Raw genomic sequence first — 21,989 nt, 5'->3', positions numbered from 1 at the left:
AGAGGGTGTGGAGAAAAGGGAACCCTCTTACAGTGTTGGTGGGAATGTAAATTGGTGCAGCCACTATGGAAAACAGTATGGAGGTTCCTCAAAAAACTCAAAATAGAGTTGCCACATGACCCAGCAATCTCACTCCTGGGCATATATGCAGACAAAACTATAATTTGAAAAGACACATGCACCCCTATGTTCATAGCAACACTATTTACAATAGCCAAGACGTGGAAACCACCTAAATGTCCATTGACAGATGTATGGATAAAGAAGATGTGAGATACACACACACACATACACTCACACACATAATGGAATATTGCTCGACCATTAAAAAGAATGAAATAATGCCATTTGCAGCAACAATGGATGGACCTAGAGATTATCATACTAAGCGAAGTAAGTCAGAAAGAGAAAGACAAATACCACATGGTATCACTTATATGTGGAATCTAAAATATGACACAAATTAACATACCTACAGAACAAAAACAGACCCACAGATATAGAGAACAGACTTGTGGTTGCCAGGGGGAGAGTGAGGGGGAGGAAAGGAGTGGGAGTTTGGGATTAGCAGATGCAAACTATTATATATAGGATGGATAAACAACAAGGTCCTACTGCACAGCACAGAGAACTATATTCAACATCCTGTGATAAACCAGAATGGAAAAGAATATGAAAAAGTATATATATATGATATATATATGTATAAATGAGTCACTTTGCTGTACAACAGAAATTAAACACAACATTGTAAATCAACTATACTCAAAAAAATTTTTTTAATTAAAATCACTTGTCATATACTCTAAATTATTTAAAGACTTTGGTAATGAATAATAATTATTCCTTGATAATGCCAATTATGGTCCTAATTTCTTTGATATTTAGTATCAACGGCAATTCACATTTTCACACATTCTGTTAGTAATAGCATTACATTAACAACCAAAATCCCAAAAATTGATACATAACGCTTATTATGTGCTTGCACAAATATTCATTAGAATGTTGCCTTAGATTTTCAAGTAGCTACAATATAGGTAATATGACGATGTAATCAAAAACTAGAAATGTTTCATCAAAGAAAATGTTCAAAAACAGAAATGTTCATCATTAAAAAATAGCAATCTGTTTGAAATTATGAGATGTTATCATAATATTTTCTTTGAGGTAAACAGATCAGATCTACATTTTCAGTATTCACCTGAGCCATCCTCATGGAAATGCATTCATGACTATACCTCCTCCACTACTCTGGAATTCAACAACTAATGAATGCAACTGTGCATGGCTCAGTTTTAGAAATGAACACAGTTACTCAGAGAGAAAATTTGACTAAAGTATTATGATGTATTTTGTTCAGGTAAGTTCATTCCCTTGATAAAATATTTCTTGGTTTTGTGACCTTCACATTCAATCCAAAGGTTATTTGGGAAAACAGGATTAAATATGAGAATCAAATATGATCCTAGGGACTATTGTCCTCATTAAGGCTACAGGATACAACTTCCAAAAATAATTCTATTGCAAAAGAAAAAGCCAACTGTTATATATGTGTAACATATAGTTTGCCATTTAGATAAAAAGTGTGAGTTACATGTGTATAACAGTGGCTTCTTTCTTTTTTATTAAAGTTATTAATACATGTGTCTATGTATAGTTTTCCCTGGTTCTATTTTATACCCTAAAAATAAGGATCATGGATGTCAAAATAAAATAGAAAGTTAATGAACTCACTCCAACCTTAGCAGTGCACCCACACAGTGGATCTGTCTAGAGCAACCACCCACTGGTAATGGTGGGAGCATCATCTAGGCTTGAGATGTCTCACTTTAGTTCTGGCTAAAATGGTGAGGGACAGTGACCAGGACTTCAGGATTAACTACTATAAGTAACATGCTGAGTACTTGGTATTTTCCCTAAGTATTGGCTCTATGTAGAACAGAAGAAATCTGTCAAAAAAGGGAATATGGGAACTTATGCAAATATTAATATATAAAGAGAAATGTAGCCAGAAAGTAGAAATATATATTGAACTTCCAAACAAATGAACAAGGTCATATTGAAGTTATATATTGACAGAGGTATAAATATTTGTATGTATATGTAGCTACATATATGTGAGTATAAAGATAGAAAGACAAATATATAGACATGTTTTATATGTAATCATATATATTATACATATAACTTGATTATAATTTAAGTCATTTTCCCATTTCACTATATTGCTTGTTATTTGGATGAAAGCATGAGATGGAAGAATGTGAAGGGAAATATTTCAAAACAAATATTTGTACAAAGATTTTTTGGTTTATGAGCCAAAATGTCTTTTTATTAAAAATCAGCAAGCATTTCAATGACCAACAACACTCACTATGCTAATCAATTCCAATAACACATTCAAATCCATTATGGGATAAAATGTATACCACCTACAATCCTGAGTGTGAGTGTTCTCTGTGGACATTAAATCTCTTCAATAAACAAATATTTTACAAGTAATTTTGTAAGCCATATACCATGTACAGCCTAATTTACAAACAATGAGGGCAGAACAATCCATCTCAAAGGTGAATTTATTCATCAGCAGGTGTGTTTCATGGCTTAGGTGGAGAGTCATACTTTGGCAGGTAGTATTGGTTCTTTTTATTTTTTTTTTAAGAATTCTAAGGCAGAATTGTACTTCATTTTTGTTCCAATTCGAGAAGGTTAGCAATTATGTGGCATTGGAAGCACAATTTTGCCCATGATTTCATCAACTTTATATGAGTCTTTAAGCCTAAGTAAACAAATTTAAATACATATCACCTTTAAAAAGTGAAATTAAGCATAAATTGCTATACATACTAGAGTTTGTGACTAAAAAGCAAAAGTATATCTCACAATTAAGCTCTACAAAAGCAAAGTGTTTATGAACATAATATCAGAATAAGTACAGCAGGAAAATGTATAAAATGTATTGAAAATAATTATTTATTAGTGTATCAACTATCCACACAAGTAATTTTTGCTCCACCTACTATTACAATGTAGCTTGAATCTGACTAACACTCCTGCAGTGCTATCTGGAAAAAATGGAGAAGTTATACTTTTTTAGAAAACAGAAGCACATGTTTTGAGCTCTGCATTTACCACAGCTTTTTATCTGAGGGCATTTTCCAAATCAAATCAATAAAATAAAGCCCAAGCAAAAGCAGCAGTCTCAGTAGAAAGAGCATAGTGTTCAGGCCTGGCAAATGGTCTGGGACTTGCCAGGCAATATCCCCCTCAAAAAACAGACCAGTAGAGAAGTAGCCCATGAATCTGCATCTAATGTTCCTAAAATCACTGGTGAGGTTCTAAATTGTACTCTCACGGGGCATGAATCCAATGACCCAATAGAAAACATTTGTAATATTAGCGAGCTGAGCAGTGATTTCAGCAGCCGTGCCTGTTGAGCAAAGATTCTGGAATTTAAACTCCAGCAAGGTGGAATGACCTTGGTAAACACCTCAGGATTTCAGCTGAAATCTTAAAGGGCTAGGAATTGGAATAAAGTTTACATTTTAGGACTAAGAACCAGAATCCAGAGTAAGGGACATACCTTTGGAGTAAGGACAAAACTGAAATAGGTCAGCTCTAACAAAGCCTAAAAACAACTCTTTTTTTTTTTAATTAGCGTATAATTGCTTTACAATGGTGTGTTAGTTTCTGCTGTATAACAAAGTGAGTCAGCTATACATATACATATATCCCCATATCTCCTCACTCTTGGGACTCCCTCCCACCCTCCCTATCCCACCCCTCTAGGTGGACACAAAGCACTGAGCTGATCTCCCTGTGCTATGCGGTTGCTTCCCACTAGCTATCTATTTTGCATTTGGTAGTGTATATATGTCCATGCCACTCTCTCACTTCGTCCCAGCTTCCCCTTCCCCCTCCCTCTGTCCTCAAGTCCATTCTCTATGTCTGCGTCTTTACTCCTGTCCTGCCCCTAGGTTCTTCAGAACCATTTTTTTTTAATATATATTCCATACATACATGTTAGCATGCGGTATTTGTTTTTCTCTTTCTGACTTACCTCACTGTATGACAGTCTCTACGTCCAACCACCTCACTACAAATACTCAATTTCATTTCTTTTTACGGCTGAGTAATATTCCATTGTATAAATGTGACACATCTTCTTTATCCATTCATCTGTCGATGGACACTTAGGTTTCTTCCATGTCCTGGCTATTGTAAATAGAGCTGCAATGAACATTGTGGTAGATGAGTCTTTCTGAATTACGGTTTTCTCAGGGTATATGCCCAGTAGTGGGATTGCTGGGTCGCATGATAGTTCTATTTTTAGTTTTTTAAGGAAACTCCATACTGTTTGCCACAGTGGCTGTATCAATTTACATTCCCACCAACAGTGCAAGAGGGTTCCCTTTTCTCCACACCCTCTCCAGCATTTATTGTTTGTAGATTTTTTGATGATAGCCATTCTGACTGGTATGAGGGGTTACCTCATTGCATTTCTCTAATGATTAGTGATGTTGAACATTCTTTCATTGTTTGTTGGCAATCTGTATATCTTCTTTGGAGAAATGTCGATTTAGGTCTTCTGCCCATTTTGGGATTGGGTTGTTTGTTTTTTTGGTATTGAGTTGCATAAGCTGCTTGTATATTTCGGAGATTAATCCTCTGTCAGTTGCTTCATTTGCTGAAGAATCCAACAGCACATTAAAAGGGTCATACACCATGAGCAAGTGGGGTTTAATCCCAAGAATGCAAGGATTCTTCAGTATACGCAAATCAATGTAATACACCATATTGACAAATTGAAGGATAAAAACCATATGATCATCTCAGTAGATGCAGAAAAAGCTTCTAACAAAATTCAACACCCATTTATGATAAAAACTCTCCAGAAAATAGGCATAGAGGGAACTTACCTCAACATAAGAAAGGCCATATATGAAAAATCCACAGCCAACATCATTCTCAATGGTGAAAAACTGAAACCATTTCCACTAAGGTCAGGAACAAGACAAGGTTGCCCACTCTCACCACTATTATTCAACATAGCTTTGGAAGTCCTAGCCACAGCACTCAGAGAAGAAAAAGAAATAAAAGGAATCCAGATCAGAAAAGAAGAAGTAAAACTGTCACTGTCTGCAGATGACATGGTACTATACCTAGAGAATCGTAAAGATGCTACCAGAATACTACTAGAGCTAATCAATGAATTTGGTAAAGTAGCAGGATACCAAATTAATGCACAGAAATTTCTTGCATTCCTATACACTAACGATGAAAAATCTGAAAGAGAAATTAAGGAAACACTCCCATTTACCACTGCAACAGAAAGAATAAAATACCTAGGAATAAACCTACCAAAGGAGACAAAAGACCTGTATGCAGAAAACTATAAGACACTGATGAAAGAAATTAAAGATGATACAAACAGATGGAGAGATATACCATGTTCTTGGATTGGAAGAATCAACACTGTGAAAATGACTATATTACCCAAAGCGATCTACAGATTCAGTGCAATCCCTATCACACTACCAATGGCATTTTTCACAGAACTAGAACAAAAAATTTTACAATTTGTATGGAAACACAAAAGACCCCGAATAGCCAAAGTAATCTTGAGAAAACCAATTCTTAACAGGATCAAGTTCTTCTACCAGTATTCTATCTGCCAGCCAAAAGGAAAATTAACCATCAACAAGAACCTCTTTAGGTTTTATCCACAATGTCCAACAATCAATAGAAATTTGAAAGACGTGCTAAATATCAGAAATACATAACCTAAAGGAAATAAAATGAAATGAACTAAATGAAACAGAATGACTAAAATGAAATAAAACAGACACTGGAAATGCATATTGCAGTTGACAGACAGGGACTTTAACCGTGATTAATATGCTTGAGAAAATAAATAGAAAATATCAAGTAGATGAAAAGTTAGAAAATTTCAATGGTAGGTTTAACTCTATAAAAAAAGAATCAAATAGACATTCTAGACATGAAAAATGAAATATCTGAAATTAATAATTGGATTGACTTAAAAACAAACTGAACACAGTAAGGGAGGATTAGGGAAGAGGACACAAATCTAAAAATATATCAAAACTAAAATACAGGAAGAAAAGAGAACGGTAGTAACAAAAGAAATACGTGGAACACAGTTAATAGTTCTAAATTAATGATACTCTAGTCCCATGGAGAGAGGAGGAAAGAATGGGAAAAAGCAATATTTGAAGAGATAGTAGCTACAAGTTTCCCTACATTGACGAGATGCATCAACTCAATGGTTTAAGAAACTGTTAACTCTAAGGAAATATGCAAAGATAACTGTATCTTGATAATTCATATTAAACTTCTGGAAAAAGAAAATAAGACAATGAAATGAAGCCAAGCCAGACCATTAAAAAAAAAATTCTCTTCAAAGGAACAGGAATAAAATGATCCTTGACTTGTCAATGAAAACTATGGAAACCAAAAGATAAGAAATGGCATCTTTAAAATATTTAAAGAAAGAATATAAAAGCCCATCTTCTCTTCTATAAGTCTATACCTAGCAAATATCCTTCAAAAATGAAGGAAATATAAGGATATTTTCGGAAACACACAATCTGCATCTTTGTCACCAGCCGCCTTGCAGTAAGTGTCATAGCTAGTTCTTCAGGTTGAAGGAATATGACACTAAATAGAAGCTAGGAATCATTGAAAAGAACTAAGAGCACCAAGAAGGGTAATGATGCAGGTAAAATAAATGCATATTGTTGTTTAAAACAATAAAAGTAATGTCCTGAGGGGTTTATAATATATACGAAGCAAAACAGGAAAGGGTAAAATGTACTTAAATCCTTCTAAGGTGCTTGACTTTTGCGGAAGTAGTTAAAGGACTAAGTTAAGGTAGACTGTAATAAGTCAAGGATGCATATTGTAATCTCTAGGGTAACCATTAAAAGAATAATAAAAATGATACCTAAAACGCTGATAGAGGAGAAAAACTGAATAATTATTCATACTTGATAGTTTTTCCATTTAAATAGATGAACAGTGGAAATACTTCACTGGTTTAATTGAGTAACGTGTAAAATATAGTTTGTTCTTTTCTTTAATAAAAGAGCATTAAACTTCAGTAAAATTTTATACCAAAATTTTAACTGAAGCTATTTAAATCTTTTAAAGGAATTCATTTGAAATATTTTATTTTCTGTTAGAGCAAAGTGATCACCCTAATAATTGCACATACGTTTATAATTAAATAGTACATTAAATGTGCATATTAAACTATATCTATATGCCTGAAAAAATATCAAATATAACTGAAAGATCTAGCATCATGTTTGTTTACATCCCTCTTAGGGGAAAAGTGGAGTACAATAGCTTTAAGAGCTATTCACTTTCTTTTGTAGTGGACTACAGATGTACCTGGATAAACAGAAGGAGATGGCAAGTTAATAATGTTCAGCAGGATAGGGGAAAGCAAGGATGAATCCATTAACTATAAAATGGTCAGCTAACCCCAGTACTTAGTAGTAATATGAAACCATCATCAAATAAGTTTGCAGTAACTAAGAAAAATATAAAATACTAAGAAGAAATAGCATGGTTCTGTGAAAAGGAAAAGCAAAATTAAATGCAAGGTTTATTTCAGTGAATTGTGCTCATTAATTTAATATTTCACAACTTAAAACCAAAGTTTACCAACCACAATGGTTTGAATATTGAAGAAAATTCATTTTGCTGAAATAAATGTTTTCATCCAAAATTAACGATAGGGAAAAAAAAATCTCACTTTGGGGCTCTAAATAGTAGTAGGACTTGGGATTTCAACTCAAAATAACTCTAACTTTCTTAAACATTTATTTTTCAAAGATATTAAAAATCTTTAAAAGTCTCTCCAATATCAAAGGCAGTATAATCTTTCAATTCTGAACACAGTAGAGAATTACAGCTAATTGATCAAGCAGGAAAAAGTCTATTTAAAAGTAGTCAAATGAATCTCTTTTTGGAATTGGGATGAATAGGGAAATAAGCAAAGAATATTAAATTCATAACATGAAAATGAATACTAATAAGTCTGGAAAGCAAGTCATAGGATGTTCAAATGGCTACTTATTATCAGAGAAGTTGACATGCAATGTATAGTTGAGAGAAACTACAGGGAAAGATTTAATACACAGGCCAGGAATGGCAATAAGCCCATCTTCATAATCCTCAAAACATTATAGGGTCGTATTTCTACTACCCTTTTTTCTAATTGGGGAAATTGAGCCTTAGAGAGATTTAATTCGTTATTCCAGTATCCACAGCAAGTGAAAGCACATCTGGGATCCCACCCAGGTCTTCTGAGGTCTATCTACTATGTGCAATAGCAACCTTCACTTGGCAGAAAGCATCTAGTCTTTTCCCAAATATTCTATTAAAAGAGAAACAATTCTAAGTTCCATGCAGTAAGTGAAGTGAGAACAAGATTACTAAACAGCTATACCCTTCCAATTGTAAAAATATCACCTACATTCCTGGCTCCATCAATTCTGTTTCAGGTCTGTGAACAATGCATCCAATCTTTCCTATTCCGCACCAATTCACTTGCTTCCTTGTTTGTTTATTGAGCAAGTGGTGACTGGAGTTTAGATTCTTTTTTTATTATTATTATTTAATTTTATTTATTTCCTTTTTATGCAGCAGGCTCTTACTAGTTATCTATTTTATACATATTAGTGTACACATGTCAATCCCAATCTCCCAGTTCATCACACCACCACCACCCCCTCCTGCCACTTTCCCACCTTGGTGTCCATATGTTTGTTCTCTACATCTGTGTCTCTATTTCTGCCTTGCAAACCAGTTCATCTGTACAGTTTTTCTAGATTCCACATATATGAGTTAATATACGGTATCTGTTTTTCTCTTTCTGACTTACTTCACTCTGTATGACAGTCTCTAGATCCATCCACATCTCTACAAATGACCCAAATTCGTTCCTTTCTATGGCTGAGTAATATATGTACCACATCTTTATACATTCGCCTGTCAATGGGCATTTAGGTTGCTTCCATGACCTGGCTATTGTAAACAGTGCTGCAGTGAACATTGGGGTGCATGTGTCTTTTTTGAATTATGGTTTCTCTGGGTATATGCCCAGTAGTGGGATTGCTGGGTCATATGGTAATTCTATTTTTAGTTTTTTAAGGAACCTCCATACTGTTCTCCATAGTGGCTGTATCAATTTACATTCCCACCAACAGTGCAAGAGGGTTCCCTTTTCTCCACACCCTCTCCAACATTTGTTGTTTGTAGATTTTCTGATGATGCCCATTCTAACTGGTGTGCAGTGATACGTCATTGTAGTTTTGATTTACATTTCTCTAATAATTAGTGATGTTGAGCAGCTTTCCATGTGCTTTGTGGCCATCTGTATGCCTTCTTTGGAGAAATGTCTATTTAGGTTTTCCGCCCATTTTTTGATTGGGTTGTTATTAATAGTGAGCTGCTTGAGTTGTTCATATATTTTGAAAATTAATCCTTTGTCCATTGATTCATTTGCAAATATTTTCTCCCATTCTGATGGCTGTCTTTTCATCTTGTTTGTAGTTTCCTTTGCTGTGAAAAGCTTTTAAGTTTTATTAGGTCCCATTTGTTTATGTTTTTATTTCCATTACTCTAGGAGGTGGGTCCAAAAAGACTTTGCTGTGATTTATGTGTCAAAGAATGTTCTTCCTATGTTTTACTCTATCTGGTCTTACATTTGGTCTTTAAGCGATTTTGAGTTTATTTTTGTGTATGGTGTTAGGGAGTGTTCTAATTTCATTCTTTACATATAGCTGTCCAGTTTTCCCAGCACCACTTATTGAAGAGACTGTCTTTTCTCCATTGTATATCCTTGCCTCCTTTGCCATAGATTAGTTGACCAGAGATGTGTGGGTTTATCTCTGGTCTTTCTATTCTGTTCCACTGACCTATATTTCTGTTTTTGTGCTAATACTGTATTGTCTTGTATTGATGACTGTAGCTTTGTAGTACAGTCTGAAGTCAGGGAGTCTGATTCCTCCAGCTACGTTTTTTTCCCTCAAGACTGCTTTGGCTATTCAGGGTCTTTTGTGTCTCCATACAAATTTTAAGACATTTTGTTCTAGTTCTGTAAAAAAAAAAATGCCACTGGTAATTTGATATGGATTGCATTGAATCGGTAGTTGGCTTTGGGCAGTATAATCATTTTCACAATATTGATTCTTCCAATCCAAGAACATCGTATATCTCTCCATCTGTTTATGTGATCTTTGATTTCTTTCATCAGTGTCTTACAGTTTTCTTACTACAGGTGTTTTACCTCCTCTGGTAGGTTTATTCCTGGGAATTTTATTCTTTTTGTTGCAATGGTGAATGGGTTTGTTTCCTTAATTTCTCCTTCTGATCTTTTGTTGTTAGTGTATAGGAATGCAGGAGATTTCTGGGCATTAATTTTGCATCCTGCAACTTTTCCAAATTCATTGATTAGCTCTAGCAGTTTTCTGGTGGCACCTTTAGGATTCTCTATGTATAGTATCATGTCATCTGCAAACAGTGACACTTTTACTTCTTCTTTTCCGACTTGGATTCCTTTTATTTCTTTTTCTTCTCTGATTGCTGTGGCTAGGACTTCCAAAACTATGTTGAATAACAGTGGCGAGAGTGGACATCCTTGTCTTATTCCTGATCTTAAAGGAAATGCTTTCAGTTTTTCACCATTGAGAATGATGTTTGCTGTGAGTTTGGCTTTTATAATATTGAGGTAGGAACCCTCTATGCCCACTTTCTGGAGAGTTTTTATCATAAATGGGTGTTGAATTTTCTCAAAAGCTTTTTCTGCATCTATTGAGATGATCATATGGTTCTTATTCTTCAATTTGTTAATATGGTGTATCACATTGATTGATTTGCACACGTTGAAGAATCCTGGATTCCCTGGGATAAATCCCACTCGATCATGGTGTATGATCCTTTTAATGTGTTGTTGGATTCTGTTTGCTAGTATTTTGTTGAGGATATTTGCATCTATATTCATCAGTGATACTGATCTGTAATTTTCTTCTTTTGTATTATCTCTGTCTGGTTTTGGTATCAGGGTGATGGTAGCCTTGTGGAATGTGTTTGGGAGTATTCCTTCCTCTGCAATTTTTTGGAAGATTTTGAAAAGGATAGGTGTTAGCTCTTCTCTAAATGTTTGATAGAATTCACTTGCGAAGCCATCTGGTCCTGGACTTTTGTTTGTTGGAAGATTTTTAATCAGTTTCAATTTCAGTGCTTGTGATTGGTCTGTTTATACTTTCTATTTCTTTCTGGTTCAGTCTCAGAAGGTAGTGCTTTTCTAAGAATTTGTCCATTTCTTACAGGTTGTCCATTTTATTGGTATAGAGTTGCTTGTAGTAGTCTCTTATGATGTTTTTTATTTCTGCAGTGTCCATTATAACTTCTCTTTTTTCATTTCTAATTTTATTGATTTGAGTCCTCTCCCTCGTTTTCTTGATGAGTCTGGCTAAAGATTTATCAATTTTGTTTATCTTCTCAAAGAACCAGCTTTTAGTTTTACTGATCTTTGCTATTGTTTTATTTCTATTTCATTTATTTCTGATCTGATCTTTATGATTTCTTTCCTTCTACTAAGTTTGGGTTTTGTTTGTTCTTCTTTCTCTAGTTCATTTTGGTGTAAGATTAGATTGTTTTTTGAGATTTTTCTTGTTTCTTGAGGTAAGATTGTATTGCTATAAACTGCCTTCTTAGAACTGCTTTTGCTGCATCCCAGAAGTTTTGGATCAGCGTGTTTTCATTGTCATTTGTCTCTAGGTATTTTTTGATTTCCTCTTTGATTTCTTCAGTGATCTCTTGGTTATTTAGTAATATATTGTTTAGCCTCCATGTGTCTGTGTTTTTTACGTTTTTTTCCCTTGTAATTGATTTCTAATCTCATAGTGTTGTGGTTGTAAAACATGCTTGATATGATTGCAGTTTTCTTAAATTTACCGAGGCTTGATTTGTGACCCAAGATGTGATCTATTCTAGAGGATGTTCCATGTGCACTTCAGAAGAACATGTAATCTGCTGTTTTTGGATGGAATTTTCTATAAATATCAATTAAATCTTTCTGGTCTATTGTGTCATTTAAAGCTTGTGTTTCCTTATTAATTTTCTGTCTGGATGATGTGTCCATCACCGTAAGTGAGGTATTAATGTCCCCCACTATTATTGTGTTACTGTTGATTTTCTCTTTTATAGAGGTTAGCAGTTGCCTTACATACTGAGGTGCTCCTATGTTGGGTGCACATATATTTATAATTGTTATATCTTCTTCTTGGATTGACCCCTTGATCATTATGTAGTGTCCTTCTTTGTCTCTTTGAACAGTATTTATTTTAAGGTATATTTTGTCTGATATTAGAATTGCTACTCCAGCTTTCTTTTGATTTCCCTTTGCATTCCATCCCCTCACTTTCAGTCTGTATGTGTCCCTAGGTTTGAAGTGGGTCTCTTGTAGACAGTATATATATGGGTCTTGTTTTTGTATCCATTCAGCAAGCCTGTGTCTTCTGGTTGCAGCATTTAATCCATTCACATTTAAGATAATTATCAATATGTATGTATTACCATTTTCTTAATTGTTATGGGTTTGTTTTTGTAGGTCCTTCTCTTCTCTTGTGTTTCCCACTTAGAGAAGTTCCTTTAGCATTTTTTGGAGAGCTAGTTTGGTGGTGCTGAATTCTCTTAGTATTTGCTTGACTTTAAAGCTTTTGATTTCTCCGTGGAATCTAAATGAGATCCTTGCCAGGTAGAGTAATCTTGGTTGTAGGTTCTTCCCTGTCATCACTTTAAATATATCATGCCACTCCCTTCTGGCTTGTAGAGTTTCTGCTGAGAAATCAGCTGTTAACCTTAGGGGAGTTCCCTTGTATATTATTTGTTGTTTTTCCCTTGTTGCTTTCAATAATTTTTCTTTGTCTTTAATTTTTGTCAATTTGATTACTATGTGTCTCACTGTGTTTCTCCTTGGGTTTATCCTGTATGGGACTCTCTGTGCTTCCTGGACTTGGGTGGCTATTTCCTTTCCCATGTTAGGGAAGTTTTTGACTATAATCTCTTCGAATTTTTTCTCGGGTCGTTTCTCTCTCTCTTCTCCTTCTGGGACCCCTATAATGCAAATGTTGTGGTGTTTAACGTCCCAGAGGTCTCTTATGCTGTCTTCATTTCTTTTCATTCTTTTTTCTTTATTCTCTTCCACAGCAGTGAATTCCACCATTCTGTCTTCCAGGTCACTTATCCGTTCTTCTGCCTCAGTTATTCTGTTATTGATTCCTTCTAGTGTATTTTTCATTTCAGTTATTGTGTTATTCACCTCTGTTTGTTTGTTCTTTAATTCTTCTAGATCTTGGTTAAACATTTCCTGCATCTTCTCGATCTTTGCCTCCATTCTTTTTCTGAGGTCCTGGATCATCTTCACTAACAATATTTTGAATTCTTTTTCAGGAAGGTTGCCTATCTCCACTTCATTTAGTTGTTTTTCTGGAGTTTTACCTTGTTCCTTCATCTGGTACATAGTCCTCTGCCTTTTCATTTTGTCTATCTTTCTGTGAATGTGGTTTTTGTTCCACAGGCTGAAGAACAGTAGTTCTTCTTGCTTCTGCTGTGTGTCCTCTGGTGGATCTAGTGCTTAGCTTTTTGACTCAGGTTTTCAGCAGTGACCATGAAGGGAAGGAATTGAAAGAGAATGAAGGTCCATCTACCCTGCCTTCCTGCTGTATCAGTCACCTTCTTTTTTTCACCATTATTTTGGCAGAACCATTTACTTTATTCTGGTCATAAACTTTCTGGTGTATTTATTTTGATGTTCATAGGATGCTGTTCAGGGTTATCAGTAGCAATGCCTTTTACTCATCACGATGCAGTAGACTATCAGAATAAAAAGCATTCATTTCCTGTTTGCTTGTGTTTCCATCCTCTGAAGGTTTTCTGGATGAAATTCTTGTAGTAGTGCTACACTATTTCTCAGAGCCCATTTTCCCTTTATGCCAGTGTAATTTATAAGCTCAGTTTAGTTCCACTGTCTTTTCAGGATAATAAATGTTTTAAGAAGAACATGGTAATTCTAGGATAGTGTATAATTCTGCAAAATATTCTCTTATGAACACCTGTGTCATTTACAGTGGCCATGTCTGGCATTCTTCACCATGAGATTTCATGTCCAAGAAAATGAGACTGATATTAGTATAAACTGAAATATAACTGTGATTCACCATTATATCACATATACAGAGGCATTCTTTCTACTTTTTACATAATTTGTTTGTTTTTTAATTCATTTCCTGATGCTATCACCTTCCTAGTTTACATTTATTCACATTGGCAATGTAGAAAATGCTAAAGCAAGAGATGCCAGCCTCCCTGGCCCCCGATCCAGAGTCCCATTATAAATATTGGAAGACACTATAGGCCAAAATGTGATCAAACCTTTGGGTTTAGTAAACTGTAAGAGCAAAATCATCCAAGCACTTATTTTAAGTGAAGTACAATAGAAAATGTTTGTAGCAATTGTATAGTCATAAATTTATTATTAAAGTATTTCTTAGGATTATAATAAAACATAATATATAAGAATATGTATATTTATTTTATTGAAAACAACCTTCACTCAAATGTTAATACTATTTAAAATTTCAAGATAATGGACTAAACATATAATAAAATTTCTGCCTTCCCATTGGAGCTATAGAAATATTAGAAAATATATATTAAAACTAATAAATGCATAATAATTCAAAAACACAACATAAGAAATTGAGGGCTTCCCTGGTGGTGCAGTGGTTGAGAGTCCGCCTGCTGATGCAGGGGACACGGGTTCGTGCCCCGGTCCGGGAAGATCCCACATGCCGCGGAGGGGCTGGGCCCGTGAGCCATGGCCACTGAGCCTGCGTGTCCGGAGCCTGTGCTCCACAACAGGAGAGGCCACAACAGTGAGAGGCCCGCATAGCGCAAAAGAAAAAAAAAAAAGAATGAGTGAACAGAAAAAAAGTAAACAACAGGAAATCCAGGAGCAACATCAGGCCACTGAGATACATTGGGACACAGGAGTACAAAGCACAGAGGAGGGTGTAGAAGAGCATCCTCATCATCAGTGTCACCATCAGTACCACACGAGTTAACATTATGGAGCACCTACTATCTGCCTGGCTTGGCAGATGTTTCGTCAATATTCAAACCATTGTGGTTGGTAAACTTTGGTTTTAAGTTGTGAAATATTAAATTAATGAGCACAATTCACTGAAATAAACCTTGCATTTAATTTTGCTTTTCCTTTTCACAGAACCATGCTATTTCTTCTTAGTATTTTATGTTTTTCTTAGTTACTGCAAACTTATTTGATGATGGTTTCATATTACTACTAAGTACTGGGGTTAGCTGACCATTTTATAGTTAATGGATTCATCCTTGTTTTCCCCTATCCTGCTGAACATTATTAACTTGTCATCTCCTTCTGTTTATCCAGGTACATCTGTAGTCCACTACAAAAGAAAGTGAATAACTCTTAAAGCTACTGTAGTCCACTTTTCCCCTCAGAGGGGTGTAAACAAACATGATGCCAGATCTTTCAGTTATATTTGATATTTTTTCAGGCATATAGATATAGTTTAATATGCACATTTAATGTACTATTTAATTATAAACATATGTGCAATTATTAGGGTGATCACTTTGCTCTAATAGAAAATAAAATATTTTAAATGAATTCATTTAAAAGATTTAAATAGCTTCAGTTAAAATTTTGGTATAAAACATCTCAAATAAACAACCTAACCTTACACCTAAAGCAATTAGAGAAAGAAGAACAAACAAAACCCGAAGTTAGCAGAAGGAAAGAAATTATAAAGATCAGATCAGAAATAAATGAAAAAGAAATGAGGAAACAATAGCAAAGATTAATAAAACCAAAAGCTGGTTCTTTGAGAAGATAAACAAAATTGATAAACCATTAGCCAGACTCATCAAGAAAAAAAGGGAGAAGATTCAAATCAATAGAATTAGAAATGAAAAAGGAGAAGTAACAACTGACACTGCCGAAATACAAAGGATCATGAGAGATTACTACAAGGAACTATATGCCAATAAAGTGGACAACCTGGAAGAAATGGACAAATTCTTAGAAAAGCACAATCTTCCAAGACTGAAACAGGAAGAAACAGAAAATATAAACAGACCAATCACAAGCACTGAAATCGAAACTGTGATAAAAATCTTCCAACAAACAAAAGTCCAGGACCAGATGGCTTCACAGGCAAATTCTATCAAACATTTAGAGAAGAGCTAACACTTATACTTCTCAAGCACTTCCAAAATATAGCAGAGGGAGGAACACTCCCAAACTCATTCTACGAGGCCACCATCACCCTGATACCAAAACCAGACAAAGATGTCACACACACACAAAAAAACTCCAGGCCAATATCACTGATGAACATAGATGTAAAAATCCTCAACAAAATACTAGCAAACAGAATCCAACAGCACATTAAAGGGATTACACTCCATGGTAAAGTGGGGTTTATCCCAGGAATGTAAGAATTCTTCAATATATGCAAATCAATCAATATGATACACCATATTAACAAAGTGAAGGAGAAAAACCATATGATCATCTCAATAGATGCAGAAAAAGCTTTTGACAAAATTCAACACCCATTTATGATCAAAACCCTCAGAGAGTAGGCATAGAGGGAATTACCTCAACATAATAAGGCCATATATGACAAACCCACAGCCAGCATCATTCTCAAAGGTGCAAAACTGAAAATTTCCACTAAGATCAGGAAGAAGACAAGGTTGCCCACTCTCACCACTATTACTCAACATAGTTTTGGAAGTTTTAGCCACAGCAATCAGAGAAGAAAAGGAATCCAAATCGGAAAAGAAGTAAAGCTGTCACTGTCTGCAGATGACATGCTACCAGAAAACTAAAGGCCTCAGATCCTAAAGATGGTACCAGAAATTTACTAGAGCTAATCAATGAATTTGGTAAAGTAGCAGGATACCAAATTAATGCACAGAAATTTCTTGCATTCCTATACACTAACGATGAAAAATCTGAAAGAGAAATTAAGGAAACACTCCCATTTACCACTGCAACAGAAAGAATAAAATACCTAGGAATAAACCTACCAAAGGAGACAAAAGACCCGTATGCAGAAAACTATAAGACACTGATGAAAGAAATTAAAGGTGATACAAACAGATGGAGAGACATACCATGTTCTTGGATTGGAAGAATCAACATTGTGAAAATGACTATGCTACCCAAAGCAATCTACAGATTCAAAGCAATCCCTATCAAACTACAAATGGCATTTTTCACAGAACTAGAACAAAAAAATTCACAATTTGTATGGGAACACAAAAGACCCCGAATAGCCAAAGCAATCTTGAGAAGGAAAAATGGGGCTGGAGGAATCATGCTCTGTGACTTCAGACTATACTACAAAGCTACAGTAATCAAGACAGTATGGTGCTGGCACAAAAACAGAAATATGGATAAATGGAACAGGATAGAAAGCCCAGAGATAAACCCATGCACATATCAAACACCTTATGTTTGATAAAGGAGGCAAGAATATACAATGGAGAAAAGACAGCCTCTTCAATAAGTGGTGCTGGGAAAACTGGACAGCTACATGTAAAAGAATGAATTAGAACACTCCCTAACACCATACACAAAAATAAACTCAAAATTGATCAAAGACCTAAATATAAGGCCAGACACTATAAAACTCTTAGAGGAAAACATAGGCAGAACACTCTATGACATAATAGAGTATGTCATAATAAAAATACTATTAGAAACTGAGAAAAAAAAAATTGAGATGTGCCTAAAAGAATGAAGGAGAAGGAAAGCCACAATTGGAAGCCAAGATTAGAAGTATAAGCCAGTCATCATCAGAAAACCTACAAACAATAAATGCTGGAGAGGATGTGGAGAAAAGGGAACCCTCTTGCACTGTTGGTGGGAATGTAAATTGATATAGCCACTATGTAAAACAGTATGGAGGTTCCTTATAAAACTAAAAATTGAACTACCATATGACACAGCAATCCCAGTACTGGACATATACACTGGGAAAACAATAATTCAAAAAAAGTCATGTACCACAGTGTTCATTGCAGCACTATTTACAATAGTCAGGACATGGAAGCAACCTAAGTGTCCATCGACAGATGAATAGATAAAGAAGATGTGGCACATATATACAATGGACTATTACTCAACCATATAAATAAACGAAATTGAGTTATTTGTGGTGAGGTGGATGGACCTAGAATCTGTAATACAGAGTGAAGTAAGTCAGAAAGAGAAAAACAAATACCGTATGCTAACACATACATATGGAATTTAAAAAAAAAAATGGTTTTGATGGACCTAGAGGCAGGACAGGAATACACAGATGTAGAGAATGGACTTGAGGACACAGGGAGGGGGAAGGGTAAGCTGGGATGAAGTGACACAGTGGCATGGGCATATATACAGTACCAAATGTAAAATAGATAGCTAGTGGGAAGCAGCCGCATCGCACAGGGATATCTACTCGGTGCTTTGTGACCACCTAGAGGGGTGGGATAGGGAGGGTGGGAGGGAGACGCAAGAGGGAGGGGATATGGGGATATATGTATATGTATAGCTGATTCACTTTGTTATATAGCAGAAAGTAACACACCATTGTAAAGCAATTATACTCCAATAAAGATGTTAAAAAAAATAAAAAGAAATAAAAATACTATTAGAAACAAAAAAAAAATTGAGACGTGGCTAAAAGAATGAAGGAGAAGGAAAACCATAATTGTAAACCAAGATTAGAAGTATAAGCCAGTTATCCTCAGAAAATCTGCAAACAACAAATGCTGGAGAGGGTGTGGAGAAAAGGGAACACTCTTGCACTGTTGGTGGGAATGTAAACTGATACAGCCACTATGGAGAACAGTATGGAGGTTCCTTAAAAAACTAAAAATAGAACTACCATATGACCCAGCAATCCCACTGCTGGGCATATACCCAGAGAAACCATAATTCAAAAAGACACATGCACCCCAATGTTCACTGCAGCACTGTTTACAATAGCCAGGTCATGGAAGCAACCTAAATGCCCATCAACAGACAAATGGATAAGGAAGATGTGGTACATATATACAATGGAATATTAGTCAGCCATAAAAAGGAACGAAATTTGGGTCATTTGTAGAGATGTGTATGGATCTACAGACTGTCATACAGAGTGAAGCAAGTCAGAAACAGAAAACCAAATATTGTATATTAACTCATATATGTGGAATCTAGAAAACCAGCACAGATGAACTGGTTTGCAAGGCAGAAATAGAGACACAGATGTAGAGAACAAACATATGGACACAAGGGGGAAAAGTGGCAGGGGGTGGTGGTGGTGGTGGGATGAACTGGGAGATTGGGATTGACATATATATGCTAATATGTATAAAATAGATAACCAATAAGAACCTGCTGTACAAAAAATAAAATAAAATAAAATTCAAATTAAAAAATAAGTTATAAGCCAGAAAGCAAAACTTACCTAGGAAAATATCAGGGAATCATTTCATAGAAAATAAACACACCATCAGAAATATTTACAAAAACAAAAGTACATAAAAGAAAGAAATTGACTCCCACTAAAAAGTTACTAGAAAATCATAAAAAGACATTCAAATAATCATTATAAATATCACAGAGATAAAGGGGTCACACGAAAGGAGAACAATCATGAATATAAATCCCTTAGAGGTTTTGGGAAAGACACTATTGAATAAAGTCAAATAGATGGCATGAAAAGCAAACAAGACCCTCGAAGAACGAATGGACGACGCAGAACCGAGGATTTTTTATAAGAAGTCTGCACAAATAAAGAGAGAATAAGAGAAACGCACGACAGATGCTAAGTTTCCAAATTCTTCTAAAAGGGGATATAGAACGTGAAGATGTAGGTAAGAACACAGAAGAGACAAAACCTGATGCAATAACCGACTAGAATTTCTCAGAACTTACCATTCAGATCAGATATTGACGACTCTTGGACTGGGCGCAGTGGTGGCGGAGGAGTCCTGCCCCGCGGCGCCCGGCTTCCTCGCCGTGGGCCACACGGCGGGGCCCTCATCCGAACAGGAAAAGCCGAGGCTCAGCCCGCACTGACCAGCACGCAGACAGATAGGAACCTCAGCCGCTTCCCAGCCCCTGGCTGCCAGACCACCCATTCCAGCCGGGAGGTGCTGCAGAGCTGCTCCCATTGCCACCAACCCGACATCCTGCAGGCCGGCCGGGCGGACATAGCTCCCGTGGTCACCGCGAGCACAGGCTGATGTCCGTGGGCGCCGGGGTCTCTCGCAGCACCTGGAGGAGCTGCTGCCCCAGACCCCGCGAGTGTTGCTGGAAGGCTTGTCCAACCTGCCCTGAGTAGCCTAGGAGGGGGCCGTGGTGGGGAAGCAGGGCCGCCACTCCAGAAGCAACAAGTCCCGGCTCCTGCGGACCCTAATGGGGGCCGGCGGGCCGGGGGAGGAGGTGCCCCAGGCCCCCGTGGACGTCCTCACCCGCCTCAGGAGCAGCGGCGTGGCCTCTGTGTGCGCCTCCTGAGGCCTTGGCCGAAGGTGCCATCGAGCTGAACATGCCCAGTGGCCTGGCCCACCGCCTTGCTGCTTAGACCCTGGCGGACAGCCAAGATGCTTCTGCGGAAGCGGCAGCAGCCGGCTCAGCTGCAGATCCATGCGCGCACGCTGTGCGGCACCGCCATCCACGAGCTCGACGTGCCGGAGCAGGGCGGGGCGAGCAGCAGGAAGAAGGGCGCAGGCGCTGGGCGTGGACCACGGCCCCCCCCAAGTACCGCCCCCTCCCCTCCTCCCTCCCTGACGCTTTCCGGAGGACTCAGGTTCCTTGCAGCCTGCAGGCCAGTGGAGGAGGTGCTTGAGGTCTGGGAGGATGGGTGGAGGACGGATCCTGCCAGCAGGGAACACAGCTGGATGTGATCCCCCTCCACAGACTCTAAGCTCCTGGTAAATGGCAGGTGGAGCTGGTCCTGACGACCCTTCCCTTGGTCAAGAGTCCTGGAGGGTCCCCTCGCCTGGCATCCAATTGACTGCAGGATTTGGTTCTTTAGCATACCCATGAAGGGACAAACAGACCAGGAAAGCCAGGAACTTGGGGCCCTAAGCAGGAACTTGGGTGGGGGCAGGCTGCCTGCAGCCCAGGGCTCATGGGGGCCTCCCTATCCTACGCAGGACCGAGTGCTGGAGACCCTTCCTTCCACCCACCAGCTGTGAGGCTCGAGGCAGAGCGATCTGCCTTCTGTCAAAGGGCTAACGCACCTGTGCAGCAGCCTCCCACCCACTCCCTGCGCACCTGCAGCTCTGTGCTGCCCTCCCTGGTGGTCTGCCCGCGACCCACCCACCCAGCCCTGAGCCCCCACCCCCATTCCAGCCTTCATCGACCTGCTGGCCCTCAGCCAGCCACTGTTTGTCTGACCCTGGCCCTTGTTAGAAGGGTCAGCCCAAGTCCATTTCTGCACCTGCTTTTTTTACTTTTGAAATGGCAATAAAGACGCTGTCCTATTAAAAAAAAATAAAAAATAAAAACAAAGATTCTAGGTATAGACTTACACAAGAGACATACTTAAAGGGGAAAAAACCGCCAGTCAAATACTAATCAAAAGAAAGTTGATATAATAATATAACATTAGAAAAAAATAAAATGCAAAGTGAACAATCATTGAAAGAAATAAGAACGATAACTCATTTTGATCAAAGGAACAATTCAGAAGAATATAAAGCAATTAATTAGATTATGCGTCATCAATATTACTTTAAAACTTATAAGAAAAAAGATAGTAATACAAGAAGAAATCGGCAAATCTACTCTCATAAGGAAAGGTTTCACACACTTCTCTCAGAAACCAAGTGAACGAATGGAACACCTCCTAAAAATAGGA

The 21,989-nt window shown here is 37.1% G+C and overlaps 1 pseudogene; it reads left to right on the top strand.

Annotated features, from left to right (window-relative positions):
* The window catches only part of LOC132530491 (pyrroline-5-carboxylate reductase 3-like), a 118,872-nt pseudogene extending 97,842 nt beyond the window's left edge, over window positions 1-21,030 (top strand).
* The last annotated feature ends 959 nt before the right edge of the window (window positions 21,031-21,989 follow it).

This window comes from Lagenorhynchus albirostris, chromosome 12 (assembly GCF_949774975.1).
Source record: "Lagenorhynchus albirostris chromosome 12, mLagAlb1.1, whole genome shotgun sequence".
NCBI classification, from domain to species: Eukaryota; Metazoa; Chordata; class Mammalia; order Artiodactyla; family Delphinidae; genus Lagenorhynchus; species Lagenorhynchus albirostris.
This window is presented reverse-complemented; position numbering and strand designations above follow the sequence as displayed.